Below are 22,056 nucleotides of genomic sequence, written 5' to 3'. Positions count from 1 at the left end.
ATGCCTTTGTCAGAAAGTAATCTACTGGCACAGTCCTTTCTTCAGCATGTCTCTGAAGTGCCTGTTATATTAGAGATACTTCCAGGGCCAGCTCACCCACTAGGCAAACTAGGCAGTTGCCTAGGGCGCCAGGAGGGTGGGGGTGCCAAATTGGGCTCCCCTGCAGTACCCCAGGCAAGCACCTAGTTTGCTTGCCTCCTTCACCCCCATGCACACCTGCCACCCCTCCTTTTCCTTCCCCCCACCATGCTCCGTCCCCCCCCCGTGCCGAGGCATGGTGCCCACCTGTCCTCTCCTCCCTTCTCTTTCCATCGCTGCCCCACCCGCATGATCACAGTGCGCTGTGCAGAGGCCTCGCAGTGCTCCATCCCACCCCCTCATATTGCACCAAGGTGCGGCACCTGCCCCCTCCTCCTCCCTCCCCTCCCATCCCCTCCCGTCACCGCTCGTGCAATCACAGCATTGCAGCAGGGCTCTGAGAGCCCCGACACAGTGTGCATCTTATCTTTAGAAAAATAGGCTTCTGAAGATAAGCTATATGCTGCATTGGGGCTCACAGGGCCCCGGTGCAGCAATTGTGTGTGCAGCAGATGAACAGGATGCGAATGGGAGGGGAGGAGGAGGAGGGATAGGCGGGGACTTCGTCTTGGCTCGACGAGGCATGGGGGGTGGGATGGAGCACTGCGCTGCATTGCAGTGCCGTGGGGGGGGCAGCGGGGGGGTACCTGCCTAGGGCGCAACACACCCACGGGGCAGTGCTGGATACTTCTATAATGAAATTAAAACTTCTCTCAACAGATTAGAAGAAAAATTGCAGATTTATACCCTGCCCTTCTGAATCAGAGACTCAGAGCAGCTTACAATCTCCTTTATTTTCTTCCCCCACAACAGACACCCTGTGAGGTGGGTGAGACTGAGAGAGCTTTCACAGAAGCTGCCCTTTCAAGGACAACTCCTGCGAGAGCTATGGCTGACCCAAGGCCATTCCAGCAGCTGCAAGTGAAGGAGTGAAGAATCAAACCCGGTTCTTCCAGATAAAAGTCCACACACTTAACCACTACACCAAACTGGCTCTCAAGTTGTATAAAGCTGTGCAGAGACAACAGCTTTTCAGAAATCCCATGTATACATGGCTATGCTGGAGGAAACATCGTGTTTGAATAGGGTTACAGGGTTGCCCACAGCAGATTGGGAAATTTCTGGAGATTTTATGGTTTGAGTGAGGAGGGAGAGGAGAGAGTTCAGTGAGTTATAATTCCACAGAGACCACCCTCCAAAGTAGCCATTTTCTCCAGGAGAAATGATACCTGTTGTAATGTACTGTGACAAGACGTGTTGAAGGCAACATGCTTTATTAGCAAGTACAGCACAAGAGAGAGAAACGCGGGCCGGGTCCCGATTATATACATACCCCGGAACAACTCTCAGCCTGGTCAGGTCCAATCCTGGCCAGTTAAACTTCCTGCCGCAGATCTTGATTGGCAAAGCGTATTTGTGAGCTATGTCCAGGGACAAGTGGACTTCCACTGGTCACCTCTGTAGCGTTTGCTGAGTTGTAACTTCAGGACTGAAATGCAAGATACAACACTCCTCCCCCCTTAGCTCAAGACACAAAGTCTTTCAAGTAGGCTGGCGTCCTGTGTTCCTGGGTTGACCTCCTCAGGGTTATTTGGGGAGTTGGAGCGGCCGCTGTGGCTGGTGGGGTGGCTGGTTCCTCATGGTGGGGCGACACCGAAAGAGGGCTGTCCACTGCTTGTTGCTGTTCTGGAACCTCCTCTCTGGGGGGTCACTCCCTCCACTGTGGTGCTCTTCTGCCTGCATAGTTGGTGCAGCCAGCATAGGCTGGGTAGCTCCCGGGGGTGTTGCTGTTAGTTCTCCCCTCTCCCCCGATCGCTGTCAGTTCTTCTGGCAAGGTGCAGCGGCGCAGCTGGTCAATATGCCTCCTTAGGATCTGGCCCCCCTTCGAAGAGACCTCGTAGGATCAGGACCCGGTGACCTGCAGCACCCGGGTGGCTACCCACTCCGGCCCACTTACAAAGTTCTTTGCGTATACCGGATCCCCTGGAAAGAATCCCCTAGCGGCTTCCCTGGTTTCGGGGGAACTGCGAAGGTCCGTAGCCTGGTTGGAATGCAACCTGTCTAACCCAGTGATCAACTTCCTCCCCATTAGCAACTCGGCAGGGCTTAACCCGGTGACGGGGTTGGGGGTGATTCTGTTCCCAAATAGGAAGGCTGCCAGGCGGTGGTCCCAATCTCCCTGTACAATGCGACCCAGGGCCTCTGTAGTTGCGCACACCATGCACTCTGCTTGGCCGTTGGTGGCTAGATGGAAAGGGGTGGACCGAATGTGCTGGATGAGGTACCTATTCATGAACTCCTGGAATTCCCGGGAGGTGAAAGCGGTACCATTGTCCATGACGAGGGCCTCGGGAATCCCATGAGTGCAAAAGACCCTTCGCAAGGCTCTGAACGCCACCGCGGTGGAGGTTGAAGCTATGGGAATCACTTCCAACCACTTGGTGTACACATCAACTAGAATAAAGAATATTTGGCCCTGGTATGGCCCCGCAAAGTCTAGGTGTAATTGGGACCACGGCCTCCTGTTGGACTCCCAGCGGTGGACAGGGGCACTGGGCGGATCAGGCCGAAACTCTTGGCAGGGTTGGCACCTTTTAACCCTCCCTTCTATCTCCTCGTCCATCCCCGGTCACCATACATAGCTACGTGCCTTCATATGCACTATCCCCGGGTGTGTTTCGTGTAGGGCTTCCAGAGCTTGCTTCCGCAATGGGGGGGAACCACCACCCTGTTACCCCAGAGAATGCACCCCTTGTGTATGGACAGTTCATCTCTGTGTGATGCGAATGCCCTGAATTCTGCGTCCAGTTTGCCCGCAGGCCACCCCCTTCCCACCCAGTCTAAAACGTGTGCGAGGATGCAGTCTCTACCCGTGGCCCTAGCTACCTTAGCAGCATGGAGGGGCCTCTCGGGTAGAGTCTCTAGAAGCATCACATGGTGGGCAGGGGCGGGATCTGGGTCCATAGAGGGCAGCGGAAGGTGACTGAGGGCATCAGTGTATCCCATAGCTTTGCCAGTGTGGTGGACCAGGGCATATGTGTACGAGTTGAGGAACTGGTTCCACTGCAGGACGCACTGTGACAGAATTTGCGGTGTCTGGTAGTCTGGGGTGAGGAGGCCCAGTAGCGGCTTGTGGTCCGTGGCAATCGTTAAACTCCTACCGTACAAGTAGTCATTGAATTTATGCACACCCGCCACTATTGCCAAGGCCTCCTTGTCTATCTGGGCATAGTTGCACTCCGCAGGGGTCAGGGTCCTCTAATAATAGGCCACGGGAACCTCCCTCCTGTCCGAGAGTTGGTGCCCCAGAACAGTGCCCACCCCATATGGGGAAGCATCGCAAGTCAGAATCACTTGTAGGGATTTGTCAAAATGGTGGAGCATATCATTGGAAACTAGGAGGTCCTTGACTGCCTGAAAAGCAGCGGCCTGCTTCTTTTCCCAGACCCACGGGCCGTTTTTATCGAGGAGCCTATGAAGGAGTTCTGCGATGGCCGCTTTGTGGGGCAAAAATGAATGATAAAAATTTAATAAGCCCAAGCAACTTTGTAACGCCACCTTGGATGTGGTGGCCAGGGCGTGGACTATTGCCCTGGTCTTGTCGGCCGTCAGGTGGATTCCTGCGGCGTCTACAGCAAACCCCAAGAACTCTACCCTCGACACCCCGAGGGAACACTTTTCCCGCTTCACTTTAAGTCCCGCCGTCTGGAAGCGGCGGAGTACCTTTCGCAGATGGCTGCTGAACTCCTCAGCATCCGGGGTGGCGATCAAAGCGTCATCAAAAAACGGTTGCACTCCAGGGATCCCTTTGAGAATAGAGTCCATTATGCTCTGAAAGATCCCTGGAGTCACACTAACCCCAAATTGCAACCACTGCACCCGAAAAGCTCCCCTGTGAGTCACAATGGTCTGAGCCTCTGCTGTCTCGGCATCCACTGGGAGTTGCTGGTATGCCTGGGCCAGGTCCAGTTTCCCAAAAACCTTAGAGACTGTTAGGTCTGCCAGTACGTGGCTGACCACTGGAATGAGGTATGGATTGTCCTGGAGTGCCTTATTTATTGTGCACTTATAGTCAGCGCATATACGCACATTTCCATTCGGCTTCACTGGAGTGACTATGGGTGTTTCCCATGGGCCGTGAGGCGATCCAGCTCCTCTTCTATTTTAGGTTTAAGAGCGAACGGAACTCGCCTGGCCTTCAGCCTTATCGGTCTCACGTGGGGATTGAGGGGTAAGGTGATGGGAGGCCCCTTGTAGCACCCCAGGGACCCATCAAACACTTCCCGAAATTCCCGGCACATGTGTTCGAAATTTTGCATTCGCATCTGCTGCACCCCCACTATTTGAATACCCAGCGGTCAAAACTAGGTCAGCCCCAGTAATGTGGTGAGCTGGCGTTTGACCACGAGTATGTCCAGCGTGCCCTTAAAGTTCTTAAACTCTACCCTTATAGTGGCCCAACCCAAAATCTGTATAAGGTTTTTTTGGAAGTCCCGCAGTATGAAATCAGCCGGTTGCAGCCGGGGCCAGCCACGGGGGCAAAGTTTTCTTAGAGACTCCTCTGAAATTATGGAGATGGAGGAACCCGAATCCAGCTCCATTAGGCATGGAGCACACTCGATTAGGACCGACACCCTGACCTCATCGGGGCTGGTGATGGGCAAGTTCTTTACCTGCAGGCTAGTCGATGGGGTCAAGTATGCATCGGCCAAGTCGTGGTTGGGTAATGGCATCTGTGGGTGGCCTTGGCCCACTCTTCCACAGTTCCTGCAGTCCACGTTGCTATATGGACAGTCCCGTCGCTCGTGTGGATCCCCACAGCTGGCGCACTTGGTGTTGGCTGGTCTCTCTGTCGCTCGTGGCCAAGTGGGCGCTCTTGGCCCCATTCCTGGTTGGCGACGGAGCTGGTGTGCCTCCTCCTCCTCCTCTGGGTTGCCTGGCGCCATCTCCTCCTGGTGGACAGCTTCCACTCTCGGGTTATGTAAGCTTTGGTTGCTCTCTCAAATGCGGTGTCTTTGTTGAAGGTGAGTTGGAGGGTGAGCTCCTACTTTGTGAAGAGCTTTTGCTGCAGTCTTTCGTCTCGGAGGCCCCAGACAAATCGATCTCTCAGGGCTTCATCCAGCTTGTCAAAGCTGCAGTTCCCTGCAATTTGGCGGAGGGCGGCCAGGTAGACGTTACTCTCTCTGTGTTGTATAACCTCATTTGAGTATGTCTTCTTGGAAGGATTATTTAGCTTTCTCTGAGTCAGATAAGAGTGAGATACTGGCTACAGTAATGTCCTCGTTAGAGGTTACACAAGGTAATAAGTCTACTAATTGGACCACACTGGACTATTTGATGAAAAAAGAAACAAGAATGAACTTGCATGCAGTCTCCTTAAGAGGTTATTGTACATCTGATATGATACCACGAGGTTTGAGGGTTCAAAAACCCCCTGCTATGTTTGTGGATGATGAGTTCAGGGCGCAGTGGGTGGTTATTCTTAATAAGTGCTCACTTGATTTAATGTTGTTCATTATTAAGCGTTTGGTAGCAGAAGTGACTAAGACTAAAATAGAGATAGATAAGACTATTGCCACACTTAAAGAAGTTTCCACTCAAAACACGTTTGATCTTAATTTGCAGGAGATAGCTGGGAAAGTAAAGCAATTTGAAACTAAATTGAAAGAACTTAAGGTTAAGTTTAAAGGGGATATGAATGACTATGCAAAATCGCAGGTTTATGAGTGGTGGACAACAAAAAATACCAGGAAGTGGGTCAGCTGGGCGGATGGTTGGTCAGACCCAGATACATCAGGAGGAGAAGGATCATCGGTTTCATCTGGAGATGAAAGGACTTCCCAGAGACAGTATTTTTTGAGAAACAATAGACCTAGGGATTCTTTGTTGTCCAGGCGCCCCAACAGAGCGAGGAAACGGATGTAGTGGTTAACTTCATATGAGTTGTCTTCTAAAGAGAGACAGGTGTTAAATTTGGGATTGGGTTTTGTTCCTATGCCATACTATGATCCTTTTCAGACTAGGATTGATCTTTATAAAATGTTTAGACAATTGAAATTGAAAGATTTTTTTTTGTTTGGAGGGGTCATCTGGTACTCAGAAGGCTCCTTTTAAAATCAAGTCTGCTTTTATACCACCTCACTTTGACAATTCGATATCAGTCTTTGAGAAAGTTGTATTAAAAGGAATAGAACAGCTAGAGGATTCTTATAGACCTAGTTGGTGTAATTTTTCTAGGTTAGATAGATAGGCTTTGAATTCATTGATTTCGAATAAGGACATAGTCATAAAGCCTGCGGATAAAGGAGGAGGCATAGTTATTTTGAACAAGGAAGATTATTGTCTGGAAGTACATCGACAACTTTCTGATGAGAGCTATTACAAGCCTCTATTATCAGATCCTACAAAAAGGGTATCTAAGATCATTGAGATCGTGGTAATGGAACTGGTGGAATTAGGATACATTTCTGAACAGGTGGCTAAGTGTTTACGCAATATGTATCCGAGAACTCCATTATTTTATGTACTAAAATTCATAACAGCGGCTTTCCACCGCCAGGACGCCCTATAGTGTCAGCATCTGCTTCTGTAATGGAACCTTTGAGTCAATATCTGGATTTTTTTCTGAAACCGGAGGTGGTTAAAATTCGGTCTTATATCAGGGATACATAGGATTTTATCACACAGGTGGAAGGTTTGCGTGTTCCACCAGATGCTGTTTTGATATCTATGGATGTCACCTCATTATATACCAACATACCCCATGAGGAGGCAAGAGCTTTGATAGAGACAATTTTGAATAGAAGATCTAATAAAGAACCCCCTACTCATTTCCTGTTGGATTTGGTGGATATTATTTTTGAAAATAATTTTTTCAGGTTTGGGGAGCAGTTTTTTTCTGCAAGTGCAAGGGGTATCTATGGGTAGTCCCTTTTCGCCCAGTGTAGCTTGTTTGTTTATGGCTGAGTTGGAAGAACAATTCTTTTCTAACTCTGAGGTTAATCCGTTCTGGGGTTCTATCATTTGGTTTAAGAGATATATTGATGATATTATGGCAATGGTCACACGGGAGTCAGTGGTTGCTCTTTTAATGCAGTGGATGAATAACATACATCCAGCCATTAAATCTACATATATTGCGGATAAACAGACAATTGCCTTTTTAGATACATGTGTCCTTAAGACGGAGGAGGGAACCTTGGCGGTTAAAATTTATAGGAAACCTACGGATAAGAATGTCCCTTTACATTTCAGTTCCTGTCGTTCTATACATTTAAGAGCTAATTTACCCTATAGTCAATTGGTTAGAGCCAAACATAATTCAACTAGGGCACAGGATTTTGAACAAGAGAGAGACAGGATTTTTGAAAAATTCAAATCTAGGGGTTATCCCAGTAGGATTTTAACCAAGGCAGTTTCAAGGATTAATCAGACACATAGGTCTAGACTTTTAGATGGCTCCCAGAGAACATAAGAACATAAGAGAAGCCATGTTAGATCAGGCCAATGGCCCATCCAGTCCAACATTCTGTGTCACACAGCGGCCAAATATATATATATATATATATATATATATATATATATATATATATATATATATATACACACACACACACACACACACACACTGTGGCTAATAGCCACTGATGGACCTCTGCTCCATATTTTTATCTAACCCCTTCTTGAAGGTGGCTATGCTTGTGGAAGCCACCACCTCCTGTGGCAGTGAATTCCACATGTTAATCACCCTTTGGGTGAAGAAGTACTTCCTTTTATCCGTATCATGGGAGAGAAATGTGGGTAGTAATAATATAACCTGTGCTATGCAGTTTTCCCCTTTGAGTCAGTCCATTTATAATATCATTAAAAAATATTGGTTTCTGGTGAGAGATTTACCAGGATGTCAGGAAATACCAAAAATGGGCTTTAGTAGAACCAAGAATTTAGGGGATTGTCTGATTAGAGCTGACATTGTACAACCTGAGAGGGAGATGGTTAGAACAGGGGGGCACTTTAAATGCGGCGCCTGTGGAGCTTGTGGTCTCTCGCTGCAAGTGTCTGTGTTTGTGCATCCAGAGACTGGATACAAGATATATCTAAAGGTACCACCTGTGCTACACAGAGATGTATGTATGTGATTCTGTGCCCATGTAAAAAACTGTATTTGGGATCAACCACACGTGCTATTCGTACACATGTGTTGGAACATAAATCGAGACTGAAGAATCGTGTGGTAGATGCTTCTTTGGTGGAGCACTTCAATCGGTTTATTCATGATCCAGACTCTACGTTTTTGTGTACTTCTTAAGTTTACAACGCGTTTGCAAGGTAGGATGGATTGCAGTAGATGGTTACATCAGCAAGAAATGCATATGATCTTTAAATTGGGGACGATGTTTCCTCGTGGTCTAAATAGTGATTGGGATTTAGCATGTTTTTTATAAAATATACTGTTGGCATGTGTTTTGGACATCTGTTCATAATAAGTTTTTAGCATTACTGTAGCTGGGTACTCTGTAACTTTAAGGAACATTTTGAATGGTTGCACCTGCTGCATATAAGCCATTTAGCATGATTCATTGTAGCACCTTGTAGGTGTGGGTTTAAACATGCTGGCTGTTTGGCCTAATACTTAAGAGAAATTGCTAAGAGGTTTGCTGATTTTATTCAGGGTTTAAAATGTTGTTATGGCTTATGTGCACATGGTTTTACTGAATATTATTGTGTATTATTTATGTTATTCTTGAAGAAGCTCAATTGCTAAGAGGATTATTGCAGCTTGAAGAAGTTCACACGAAACAAGGGTTCAGTATGACGTTGTCCTTGGAAACTTGGATTATTGGCTGCATTTTTTGACAAACATTAAACATCTGGAGTACTACACCAGGATTTCATGAAATGAGGTGGGAAGTTTTACCACAGGATGAAAAGAAGGATTCCTGGTGCTAATGCTTCCTTTTTCATTAAGGACTAAAAGTTATGGTTGTTTTGTAATTTATGATGGTGGAATTTATACGAGTATGTTTCTGAAATATGAAAGATAAGACAGTGTCAGGGCAGGCTATCAGATCAAAATTATGAGAAATCAGCACCAATTTGTTTCATCATTTATCATCTTTACCTTGAACAGGTAGCAACTCATGTGAGCTTGCATGACCAGTGCAGTATAGGAGGAAGAAATTTTGCTACCAAACTGTAGATGTTCCAAAACAGGAATATCCTTTCCCCCAAAGCAGCTACTGCAGTTTTACACAACTGCCCTCCTTGTACATTGTACAGTCTACACAAGTAACACCCTTGAGCTGTTAAATACATCTGGAACCAGCTATGAAGAGACACAAGATGGCGGCCACCATGACCATGGGGAGGGCGGGATTCGTGTCCTTCAGAGGCAGCCCTCTGTGGGTAGCCTTACAGATCTGTTGCAGAGTGCATGCAGCAGCATCCCCGTGCATCAAGAAGTTTGCCATCTACTGGTGGAACCTGGACAGCCCCAGAGAGAAGCCCCACATGCAGACCTATGAGGTGGACCTGAAGAAATGCGGGCCTATGGTTCTCGATGCCTTAATCAAAATAAAAAACTAGATGGACTCCACATTGACTTTCCGCAGGGCCTTCATTTGTGGCTCCTGTGCCATGAATATCAACGCGGAGGACACCTTGGCCTGCACCAGGAGGATCGACACCAACCTCAACAAGGTCTCCAAAATCTCCCCTCTCCCCCAGATGTACATAGTGAAAGACCTTGTCCCGGATTTGAGCAACTTCTATGCCCAGTACAAAGCAATCCAGCCTTATTTGAAAAAGAAGAACGAGTCCAAACAGGGCAAAGAGCAATACCTCCAGTCCATAGAAGAGCCGGAAAAGCTGGATGGGCTGTACGAATGCATCCTGTATGCCTGCTGTAGCACCAGCTGCCCCAGTTACTAGTGGAACGAAGACAAGTACCTGGGCCCCGCCGTGCTTATGCAGACCTACCACTGGATGATCAGCTCCCAGGAGGACTACACAGAAGAGCAGCTGGCACAGCTGGAAGTCCCCTTCTCTCTTTACCGCTGCCACACCATCATGAACTGTACAAGGACCTGTCCCAACGGGCTGAACCCCAGAAAAGCCATTGCTGAAATCAAGATGATGATGGCCACTTACAAGGAGAAGGCAGCCAGAGCATGTCGGCACGGGGGCCTCTGCTTCATCATACGCACATACCCTTTTACTGGGAATAACTTATATCTGAAACCTTGGTGGGGTTTGGAGGGAGAGACCCTGTCATCCTCATGTGATTTGTTTTTTTTTTTCCTCCATAGACAGACTTGCATGTTGGGTGTTGTAACAAACTAATTAAAACGCTACTTTGATAAGAAGATTTAGAAAAAAATACGTAAGTTATCTATTAAAACATTTTAATGCTGCTTTTCAACCCAATTCAACCCAAACAGTTTTAATTTAAATTAAAAAAAACAAACCAATACATATAACAATTGAAAACATTAACAGGAAGGAGGGCCACTAAGGGAAACCAAACAACATTTTCACTATTTCCATACAGGTTATCTGACTGGGTTGAGGGTTGCCAACCTAAATGTAATTATAAAATTCTTCATTTAGGTAGGAAAAATAAAATGCATAATTATAGGATGGGGGAGACTTATCTTGGCAGTAGTGTGTGCAAAAATGGTTTAGGTGCCTTAATGAACTGTACAGTGAACATGAGTCAGCAGTGTGATGTGATGGCTAAAAAGGCAAATGCAATTTTTGGCTGTATCAACAGAGCTATAGTGTCCAAATCATGTGAAAAACAGGTTGCTTACCTGTAACTGATGATCTTCAAGTGGTCACCTGTGCAGTCACACACTTGGGTTCTAAGCCCTGCTTGAATCCAGCCTCAGAAACTCTCATAGTAGCGTCAATGGTTTTTTTGGTAGGCTTTTCTCCCAGTTTTGGGGAGTTGGCATCCACTGAGCATGCCTAGAACTGAGAGGAAAGCTCCACCCCTGCTCAGTTTCTTCCAGTCACTGCCAGTAGTCCAGCAACAGGTAAGTAATGTAGGAAAGCCACCAGTGGAGAACACTGGGTGGGTCATGTGTGACTGCGCAGGTGACCACTCAAAGATAATCAGTTACAGGTAAGCAACCTGTTTATCTTCTTTGTGGCCCCTGTGCAGTCCCACACTTGGGTGATTAGTAAGCTGTAGTGCTCAGATGGTGGGTGCTGGCAGATAAGTAGCAGATCTTAAACCAAGCAGAGTTGCAGCAGCATGTTAAACATTCAGTTATAAACTCTACAAGCATACCTGGAATTGGCAAGATGACACATCACTGGAGAACAGAGTGGAGGATGACTCGACCAAAGGATGCATTTCTTCGTGCTCGGACATTCAGAGCATAGTGTATTACAAAGGTCGAGGCAGAAGACCAGGTGGCAGCAGCACACATGTCTTCTAAAGGGGGTCCCGTGGCAGAAAGTAACAGAAGTAGCTACAGCCCTGGTGAAGTGGGCTCAGAGTACTTCAGGTAAGGGTTCCTTAGCAAGCTCATAACAGAGTCGAATGGTAGAGGTAACCCATTTTGAAAAACATTGAGAGTTATTCTTGTGCCACATTGGGGTTTGCCATAAGCAATGAAAAGTCTTTGATCCTTACGGAATGAACGTGTCCTGTCCAAATAGTAGGCTAGTGCACGGCGAACAGTCAGAGTATGCAGTGTTTGTTGCATAGAGTTTGAAGGATGAGGATAAAAGGTAGGCAACACAGAAGGTTGCAAAAGATGAAGGGAGAGATGACTTTAGGCAGGAAGGCAGGGTCTGGGTGTAAAATTACCTTGTCCTTGTGGAACACTGTGTATGGAGGGTCAGATCGAAAAATGCAAATGTCACTGGCTCTTTTAGCTGATGTTATAGCAACTAAAAATGCCGTTTTTCAGGAAAGTAGGTGTAGGCTAGTAGTTGCTAAGGGCGCAAAGGGTTTGCCTGTTAATTGCGACAGCACCAGTGAGAGACTCCAAGATGGAACAAAAGGTTTGATTGAAGGTTTTAAGTTCAGCACCCCCTTTAGGAAAACTCTTGACATTGGATGAGAGAAGATTGTGGTAGTGTTGATAGTTGTGTGAAATGCCAAGATTGCCAGCAGATGCACTTTTAAGGATGCTGTGCTAAGACCCAAATCCGATAAGGAAAGAAGGTAGGATAAAATGACTTGCAAAGGGGCAGTAAAGGGATTTAGAGAATGCTCAGTTGCATAGATGGAAAAATGCTTCCACTTCAACAGGTAAGTATGACGTGTGGATAACTTTTTAGAGTGGCAAATCACATTTTGGATACCAGGTGGGAAATCTAAGGCTTGATTCTCCAAGCAGTCAAGCGGAAGAGACTCGGATTGTGCTGGGGAACTGCTCCTTCTTGCTGGGTCAAAATGTTGATCTCTAGTGGGAAATGTCTGTATGCACCTCGAGACAACTGAAGGAGTGTGGCAAACCAAGGCTGGCATGGCCACCATGGCGTTAAAAGGATGCAAGAGGTCTGATCCAAATGGATTTTTTGAATTGTTCATGTTATTAGGGGAAAAGGAGGAAACATGTAATACATAGTTCCTGACCAATGATGGAAAAAGGAGTTGCCCTGGGTACCTCTGGATCAGAGCTCCCTGACTGAAGAAAATGTGGCACTTCATGTTGGCTTGTGTCACAAAGGCATTGACTTACGGTTGTCCCCAGAGTTGAAAGATAGGTTCCAGACAGACCAGATTCAAAGTCCATTTGTGACCGGTCTGGTCCTGCTGAGCATGTCTGCCTGAGTGTTGTATGAGCCAGGTAGGTGAATTGCTGTCAGAAAGATATGGTGGCAGATGCACCACCTCCATTGGCTCAAAGCATGGTTGCATAATTTGTTGGAGGCCATGCCACCTTGTTTGTTGATGTAGTATACTATGGCTATATTGTCTAAAGCCAATTGAACATGTCGATTTACAAGATGGAGAATGAAGGATTTGAGAGGCCAATGAACTGCTAGTATCCCTAGACAGTTGATATGCAAATGGCTCTCAACAGTGGACCAAGCACCTTGGGCCAGTAATGTATTGCAGTGGGCTCCCCAACCTGAAAGCGATGCGTCTGTGGTCAGAAGTAGGGGTGTGCACAGTTCGGCTGAACCGAATAAACCTCCAAATCCCCCCTGATTCGGAAGTATACAGTGCCGTATACTTCCGAATCAATCAGTATACAGAAGTCCATAGAAAAGACGGGAAAGGAGCTTCTGCAGCCTCAGGGGAGCTTGCTTCCCTCCTTTCCTGCCTTTGGAAGCCTTTTACCACCTCTCCCACAGCCTCCCTGGGATCAGGAAGGGAGGAGGAGGGGGAGAGGAGTCCCAGCAGCCAATCCAAAGCATGCATTTGCAAAATGCATTGCAAATGCATGCTTTGCAGGGCTCTTGTGTAGCTGATGGCTGAGCTAATCCCCCAGCCATCAGCAACATTGTTATTCTTTTGTTTACTTGGGTAACCAAGTAAACACTGTTCTCTGACCAATCACAGAGCAGTGGTATTTTTTGAAACTGCTCTGTGTAGGGCCAGAGAACCTTTTTAAGGAGTCTGCCTGGCTGGACTCCATTCCATTGCTGCTGTGTTGGTGGTGGTGTGAGAGAGAGATTGTGCTGCGCTGGCCCTTGGTCTCAGCTGCTGCTGCTCTCTCTCAGCCTTGCCTGACCTGCCTGGAAAAGAGAAGACATCTAAGGTAAGACAGTCTTGGAGTTCTTGTTTTTATTTTAGTTAGGACTTTTTTAGTTTAGAGCTTTTTAAGACTCAGAGTCCCTTTACTTATCCAGATTTGGGTGGGTGGGTACTGGTTAGCTTATTTGGGGTTAGGGTTAGGGGGTTCTGCTGGGGTGGGGGCCTGGGGTGGGGGGTTGCCAATTTGCCTATATCTTACTTTAGTGAGAAGACTTTTAAAAGTGCAGTGTCCTTTTACTTTTCCTGATTTGGGTGGCCTGGATTTCTTGGGGTTAGGGTGAAGGGGGTTTTTTTTTTGGGGGGGGGGAGAAGTTGGTAAAGTTCCTGTATTGTTAAAAGTCAAGTTTTTAAAGGATTCTGTTTGATTTGTTGCTGCTGTGTTGTGCTGCTGTTGTTCCTTTTCTCTTCCGGTTCTGGTTCTTGGGGGGGGGGAGGGCTGTTTGGCCAAATTTTCATTGTTAAGAAGTTCACTTTTTTAACAGTTGAGTTCATTGGCCTTTTCTCGGTGATTTGGATCTGTTGTTGTTGGTTTTGCATCGTGTCCTGTTGTCTCTTTTCCTGGTTCTGGTTTGGGTGTGTGTGTGTGTTGTTGACTGATTTGGCCTGAGGATTTTTATTATTAAAAAGGCCACTTTTTTAACAGTTGAGTTTCTTGGCCTTTTCTCAGTGATCTGTTTGGATCTGTTGTTGGTTTTGCATCCTGTCCTGTTGTCCCTTTTCCTGGTTCTGGTTTGGGGGAGGGCGGGGTTAAAAGTTAAGTTTCTTTCTGTCACATTTTGGGTTTTTTTAATTACTTCTGGTTGGTGTGGGGGTTGGTGTGTGGGCTATGTGGGGTGGGTCACTTTCATGTTTTTATAGAATTATTTTTGGAGTCTGAGGGTGCTTTCGGTTTGGCTAGGGCCCCTAAATAGTCTGCCCCACTAATAAGGATGTTTTTAGGGATTGTGTGCTTTCAAATTAAAAAAAAATTAATCCAGTTTAGGACTTTATCTTCTTTCAAAATGTAACTAGGCCAGATAGGGGCAATTTAAAAAGATTTTAGGTTTCTCATAAAAGGTAGCATGACTACTAGGCCACATCAGGCTCCCTTTTAAAGAGACTAGGGTTGCAGTGCATCTTGCTTTTAGCCACTGAAAGTTGGTGCATCCTTAGATTTCCATAGGGTAAACCACAGCTTCTTTCTAGTTATAGGGGACACCTGATTTCTAGTTTGCAAGGAAATCCGGTTTGTCCCAGGATCTAGTTAAGAGAAGTTTAACTAGGAGGATATAACAAGGATTGCCTTCATCTCAAGGTAGCCTTTTAAAAACTGTAGCCAGGTAGAGGCAGGATCACCTAGTCTCCTAAACTTTACCAGACTACTACTACCCCAACCCAAAGAAGGATAGGTTAGGGACCAAAAAACAAACAAACAAGTTTTGGTGGGAGGGTTTTTACAAATAAGTCAGGGCACCTGTTGGTTCAGGGTACAGTGCAGTGAGTTAGGTTTGTAAAAAACCCCACTCTCAGTTCAGGTTGTGTGAGACTGGCCAAGGGTGACATGAGTGACAGGCAGCAGAAGAGGGGCCCTGGGGGCAAGGTCAAGGAGAAGACTAGTGGTGTGGAGGGGAGGGGGAGGACCCAGTCCCCCCTCCACCTGTGCATAGGGCCACTCCACAGCCGCCTTTCATGGAGGGTGATCACCTGGAACCTTGCCAGGTCGGTCGCCCATGGGCTTCCATTTTCAGTGGTCGAGAATCCTGGGATGCTAAGGTTGCTCGAGTACCTGGCACCTTGGTACAAAGTTCCTGCTAGAACCACTATTAGCAGGACCATTGTGCCATCTGTTTTCAGGGCGACCAGATTTGTAGTGAAGGAGCATTTGTCCTGTGCTGTCGGGGGGACTGTTCATTTCACCTCAGATATCTGGAGCTCCCAACATGTGTTCAAGGGGTATCTCTCCCTGACTGCACATTGGTGGCAACCCAGTGAGCTGCGGGGTGGGGGTGGCAGTAAGGGCAGGCAGGGTCAGGGCCGCCAGGCTGGCTATTGCTGGGCCTTGCTGCATGTCGAAGCAGTCAACGCGCCGCACATGGCAGACACTCTCAGAGCCATACTCTCATGGCAGTTAGAGGGATGGGTAGGCAACAGGGACGTCACCACGGGCTTCATAGTGACTGACGGTGGCTCCAACATCAAGGCGGCTGTCCAGCGTCAGGGCTTACAATGCCTTCCTTGTGTGGCCCACCTTCTCCACCTCGTGGTTAAGGATGCATTGGGCCAGATGAAAAGCCAGGATCATCGGTATCTAGCCACAACGCATGAGTACCAACTTCTGCTCCAGAAGTGTCGGCACATCACGGGTCACTTCTCATGCAGCAATACGAACTCGTATCTGCTGTGTGAGAAACAGACACTGACAGGCGTGCCAGGGCACCGCCTGATCAGTGACATCAGCACAAACTGGAACGTCACCTGTGCCATGCTGGAGCGCATGGTGGAACAGAGAGCAGCCCTGGATGCCTTTGTCTCGGAGACAAGGGTCTTTCGGGATGAGAACGGTCTCACCCAAGAGAATTGGGTGGTCATTTCTCAGACTGTAGAGGTTTTTGGGCCCTTCAAGACCCACACAGAAATGCTCTCGTCTGACATGGCGAGCATCGCACTGGTCGCCCCCATGGTCCACATGGCTTGTGAGGACCTGGCCTCATTTCTAGTGCCAGCTCAAGGCCGTGCAGACGTTCTTCCAGCGGTGCGCACCCTGGTTGTTAGGCTGCAGGAAGGGCTTGAGGCCCGCTTTCAGACTTTCACCCAGGATAAGGTCTACATGATGGTGACCATGTTAGACCCACATCTTAAGGGCATGATCACCGAGCGGGCCAACGAGCTCGATCGCTGGCAAGATGAGCTCTCCCAGAAGGTCGAGTGCTGCAGAATCTGGGTGGGCCCAGTGCTGGTAGCTGAGGAGGAGGGGGATGGAAGCAGCTCACCTGCCACTTCCACTGCTGTTCATCCCCAACCTCCCCGGCTAGGCAGTGTTTCCCACCAGTCTCACACCAAGAAGAGTCCTGAGATGACACTCATCGGGTGGCTAGTTGGCCCCTCTGGGAGCGGTAGGCTGCGATGGTGAGGGACTATCTTTCAGAGCCTAACGAGTAGCAGGAAACATCTCCTTTGGACTACTGGGTCGCGAAGGAGGGGGTCTGGCCGGCCCTCTCCTCCGTGGCCAAGGCATTCCTCTCATGCCCACCGACGAGCGTGCAGAGTGAGCGTGTCTTTTTGCATATGGGCGACATTGTCTGCCCACATCACAATCATCTGCAACCCTGAACAGTTGAGCAGTTGGTCTTCCTGAAGGTCTTCCTGAAGACTCCCCGAACATAGACTTTGAGATTGAATGAAGTGAGCACCTACTTGTGCCTGCATGCTCTCTTGGCCCGCACTTGGAAGGTGGTTGTAAAATGCTCTCCCAGTAACCATAGACTAGAGTCCAAAGAAAGCCCAAAAACTCACTCACAAATTGACAGCCCAAAAACTCACACACAAAACCCCCCCACCCCTCATCCATCCCCAAACCAAAAGTGAATACTGATTTAAAAGCTGCAAAGCAATCCAAATTTCCCCAGTCCCCATCCACACATGCCTAATAATACTGAAAGGGCCATTGCAGCCCCCAACTGTAACCGACAGCACCCACAGGCCCAGCCCGGATAACCCAGTTTTTTTTCCCAGTGGCAGGAGGAAGAAAGAGGAAGGTGCCAGTGATGATGACAGGCAGCCAGCAGCCATACCAATGCTGAGGTCCCTCTAATGGGACAGTGATAGCTGGTGTGTTGCTGCTGAGCTGAGAGAGAAGGAATGGTTCCCTTCCTCTCACACAATCTGAGGCCCTCCCAGTGATCTTCCTCATTTGGGGTGCAATTCTGGCTTGCCTCCTCGTGGTGCACCCTGGGTAACGCAAAAGAGCCTGGAACAGTCAACCATCCATCACTAAAGGTAAGTCTAAATGCTTCTTGCTTTGTGTCAGATACAGAATGATGTGGTCCACTGCTTCTCTTGTTTGAGAGATGTGTTGTTTGGGGCAGGGCCAGAGAGCTGGCATCTGTAGATTGTGTGTTCTGTGGCAGGGAAGCTGGCATCTGGGTGAGAGACCAGAATAAGCATGCTTGTTGTGCTTGGCCAGCTCTCCCTGCGTTGTTTGGGGCAGGGCTGGAGAGCTGGCATCTGGGTTTGCTGCAGCCAGGTCTGCAGAGCAAACCTTGGGCAGATTGTGTTTTGCATGGCAGTGACATTGGCAACTGGGTTTATATTGGTTCCAGGCCAGCAGGGTTCATAGAGTAGATGGATGGATGTAGTGCATTTGGGTCCTATAGAGATTCTCTGGTGTGAAGTTAGGTTTGGCTTTGGCTGCCCCAGGAATTGGACCCTCTGGTCCAATTTTTTTTGGCCTTGTGGGTTTTGTGTGGGACAGTGCCCTGAAGTTGCACAGCAGTTTTGGGGGCTCTCCTCAAAACCCCCTGCTCCCCAGAGCCACTTTTCCCACGACAATTACTGTGGGGGAAGTGGCTCTAATTGGTTTTTTCTCACCATTGGGAAAGTGTTCCTTTTGGGGTGCCCACAGATGGGTGCAGTCTTTTTGGGCCAGGGAGGTTGCATGCGTGGCAGTCCCCTGAAGCTGCCCTGCAGTTTTGGGGTCTCTTTCTCAACCCCCCTCTGTCCAGAGCCACTTTCCCCACAGCAATTATAGTGGAGGAAGTGACTAATTGGGCTTTCCCCAGCATTGGTGGCAATGGGCCTTTTGGGGAGCCGAAAGACAGGGACCCCCTGGCCCAAACTTTTTAGGACTTGGGGGTTTTGTAGGGGAGAGTCCCCTGCGGGTTCTCTGTAGTTTTGGGGGCTCTCCCTCAAACCCCCTGCCCCCCAGTAACCTCTGATTATGCCCTATGTTGCCATTGATTTCAATGGCCCATAGGGTATACTGATAGGATAGGGGCACCCTTTTTGGGTGCCCCTGGAATGGGACCCCCTGTCCCAATCTTTTTGGAACTTGGGAGATTTGTAGGGGAGAGCCCCCTGCAGGTACCCTGCAAATTTTGGAGCTCTCCCTCAAACCACCTCCCACCCAGGCGGCTTCCAATATACCCTATTTTGCCATTGATTTCAATGGCCCATATGGTATAATTGGGCTATATATTCGGAAATAGCTGTATATCTCCTGTATATACGGCTATTCCGAGTACCAGTATTCGGAAATATATGGTATTCTGAATATTTTGGCCCCATATATTTCCGAATCTGATTCTTTTTTCACACCCCTATTCAGAAGTTTGGATGGAGGAGGGAGCTGAAAAGGCATTTCCACCAGGAGGTGATTGTTGTTGAGCCACCAGCAAAGAGAAAGAAGTACTGCCAGAGGGATAGAAAGAACTAATAAAACCAGAACCAGCCCACAATGCTAGAGTCCTGTAGGATATATGCTTGTTTGTTTAAACTGGATTTATTATCTAAGCTGCTTTGAATCTTCATAAGTGGTAGCAAAGTAAACCATAAATCCTTCAATGAATAACAATAAAAATAGAGCAAAATGTTTCTTTTTAAATCCACCATTGCTGCTACATTTTCACTTCATGCCTGACAAAGTAGGGTGGCCAGATGCACAGGGGGGCAAGGCTCCTGTAACCTTAATGAGATGCAGAGGAGAACATTAATTCAGGTCCCCTTTGACACAATAGAATACATGGCTGCTCCAATTTATAGTGTACTGGCCACAGTACACAAAATTTATAGTGTACTGGCCACAAAATCTACCTGTCAAAAGCTCGTGCTATGTGGACTGGGAACGAGATGCATTCTTCACAGTTTTCTTTATCAAAATGGCTTTTAAATGTCTAAAAAACAATCTGGCGAATGTAAGTTGGTGCCCAAATCCTTTGAAGAGGTGACTCACTGGCTAGTTAGAAGAACAGAATGCAGATACTTCAAAACTGTCCTCTGCTTAATGAACAGCTGTTATTTACTTGGCTCATTGAAGTCAGGGAATGAGCTCCAGCTGCCAAATGTATTCAACCAGCAGTGAAGCAGGCAGTTCGAACACTGCAAAATATATTTTAAATTACAATTTCCTGCCATTTGAATTGGATTAATCACAAAGTTGTATAGTGAAGATGGCTTTTGGGATCCTCCTTTACCAATAGCTTCCACCCTTTCTCAGAAAGCAATGAACTCTTTAGGTAGATATGTCTGGGCTTCTGATGGCAAGGCACCTGTGCATTTAACAGCTGCATGACACACAGACATCCAACAGGTAAAGTTTTGCATCATAGCATTAAACATCTTGTACTTGTTGAACATCCACCTGTTGGGCAGCTGCTAAAACCATAAAATATCTAATAGAAAAAAGGTGGCAGGATAGGAAACACTTGGCAAAGCAAAACTATAAAATATCAATAACAGAAATATCAATCACTATCAGCACAAAATTATCACTAGAACACCAGTAAAAAACAGTAATCTCTTTCAAAACTCTTATCAGTATTACAGGACAAAGTTGGAGTCCAGTTGTAAAGCTCTTGAAACTCCTGGGGCCTGCTTCCTGCCTGGAAACACCACTGTATTACCCAGTGCCATTATAAAGACCATCCAGTCTTATGGATTGTAAAGTATAAGATAGAAATATCTACGAAACACTTCAGCCTAATCTGTCTCAAAGGCCCTGGGAAGTTTATTGAGCTATTACAGATTCCTAGCAAGCCACTGCTTAAGTTGTTGAAAAAATAAGTTGCTTTAAAGGTTAAAAAAGATAGCATATATTATCTTTAAAGCCCAGAAGGACCCCACCAGTGTGCTGCTACAAAGCTTTGTGCCCTGTTCCTCTGTTGTTCCTCTCACTCACCATCCTCTTCTACTAGCTGTAGGGTACCATTAGGGTCTTACTCTCAAGAACTAGGGTTACCAAGCTCAAACTGTGGCCTGGAGTTCTCCCAGAATTACAACTGATCATCAGACTACAGAGGTCATTCTCCCTGTGGGAAATAGGAGCTTCAGATGGCAGAATCTATTGCATCACATTCCACTGAGCTCCCTCCTTGTACTCTGCCCTTCTCAGGAACCACCCCAAATCTCCAGAAACTTCCCAAATCAGAGTTATTTATAACATGCCTGAGAAAAAGGCCAAAAGAATAAATGGGCAAAAGGTGCAGTGACTGCAGCCTTACTTCATGCATTTAGTGCCATAAGGACCAATTCAAGTTTAGGATCTGGCCATTTCAGATATTTGATTTCCCTAGGAATCTGCTGCAACAGAAGTTTTTGCTGTGGTTCATATGACTCCAATCCCCAAAAGAAAAAAGTTGAAATATGGGAGAGAAACAATTAATCCATTTTTAAAGCAATATCTTTTAGACAGTGATTGTGTGATTTGATTTTCAGCCTATGGTTTTGTACACATTGTCTATAATCTTGTTCACCTTATGATTTGATCTTTAGCTTGTGACTGAATGGGTGCATTCACACTACACTAAATAATGCATTTTGCAACTGGATTACTAGTGTGTAAGAATAACAAAAATCCACTTGCAGAATGCATTATTTAGCATAGTGTGAATGTACCTATTGTTTCATTTAAATCAACATACATTTTTATTGATCAAGTAGATTATTCAGTAATTGAGGGATTAAATTACTGCCCAAGGAGAGCAGTGCAGCCACCAAAGATTTAGAACCTGTTAAGAGTCCTGGATTGTACTGTGGCTGATTACCTTATTTAGCTCTGTTTTTGATTAACAAAAGGCTTGAATCATAGTGGGTTTGTTCTCCTGTAAGCCTAGCCTAACAACTTCTACAAAATACTCCAATTACTTAAAACCGAATTAGAAGAATACAACAAATGCTAACCCAGTCATTGAACAATGACTGCCGCCTAGTGGTAGAAAAAAGGAGGTTGGGAGAGGATTCTTTTTCTTTTTCTTTCACATCAGGCATTACCTGGTAGATGACAGTTGGATCAATTCCCATTTGTAGCAATTTTATGCTGTGCCTTGGGTTTCCAAAGAAGAATTATTCCAAATTTAGTCTTCCCTTAACACATCACAGATTTGTTTTTAATATTTAATGCTTCAGTCCTAAGTACAATCAGTTTGGTGTAGTGGTTAAGTGTGCGGACTCTTATCTGGGAGAACCGGGTTTGATTCCCCACTCCTCCATTTGCACCTGCTAGCATGGCCTTAGGTCAGCCATAGCTCTGGCAGAGGCTGTCCTTGAAAGGGCAGCTGCTGTGAGAG

General features: G+C 46.8%; 1 pseudogene; it reads left to right on the top strand.

Moving 5' to 3' along the window:
* The first annotated feature begins 9,420 nt into the window (after positions 1–9,420).
* The window catches only part of LOC132575721 (succinate dehydrogenase [ubiquinone] iron-sulfur subunit, mitochondrial-like), a 21,655-nt pseudogene continuing 9,019 nt past the window's right edge, over positions 9,421–22,056 (top strand).

Source organism: Heteronotia binoei, chromosome 8 (genome assembly GCF_032191835.1).
Source record: "Heteronotia binoei isolate CCM8104 ecotype False Entrance Well chromosome 8, APGP_CSIRO_Hbin_v1, whole genome shotgun sequence".
Classification (NCBI taxonomy): Eukaryota; Metazoa; Chordata; class Lepidosauria; order Squamata; family Gekkonidae; genus Heteronotia; species Heteronotia binoei.
The sequence above is the reverse complement of the archived record's forward strand: the minus strand, read 5'-3'. Positions and strand labels throughout refer to the sequence as shown.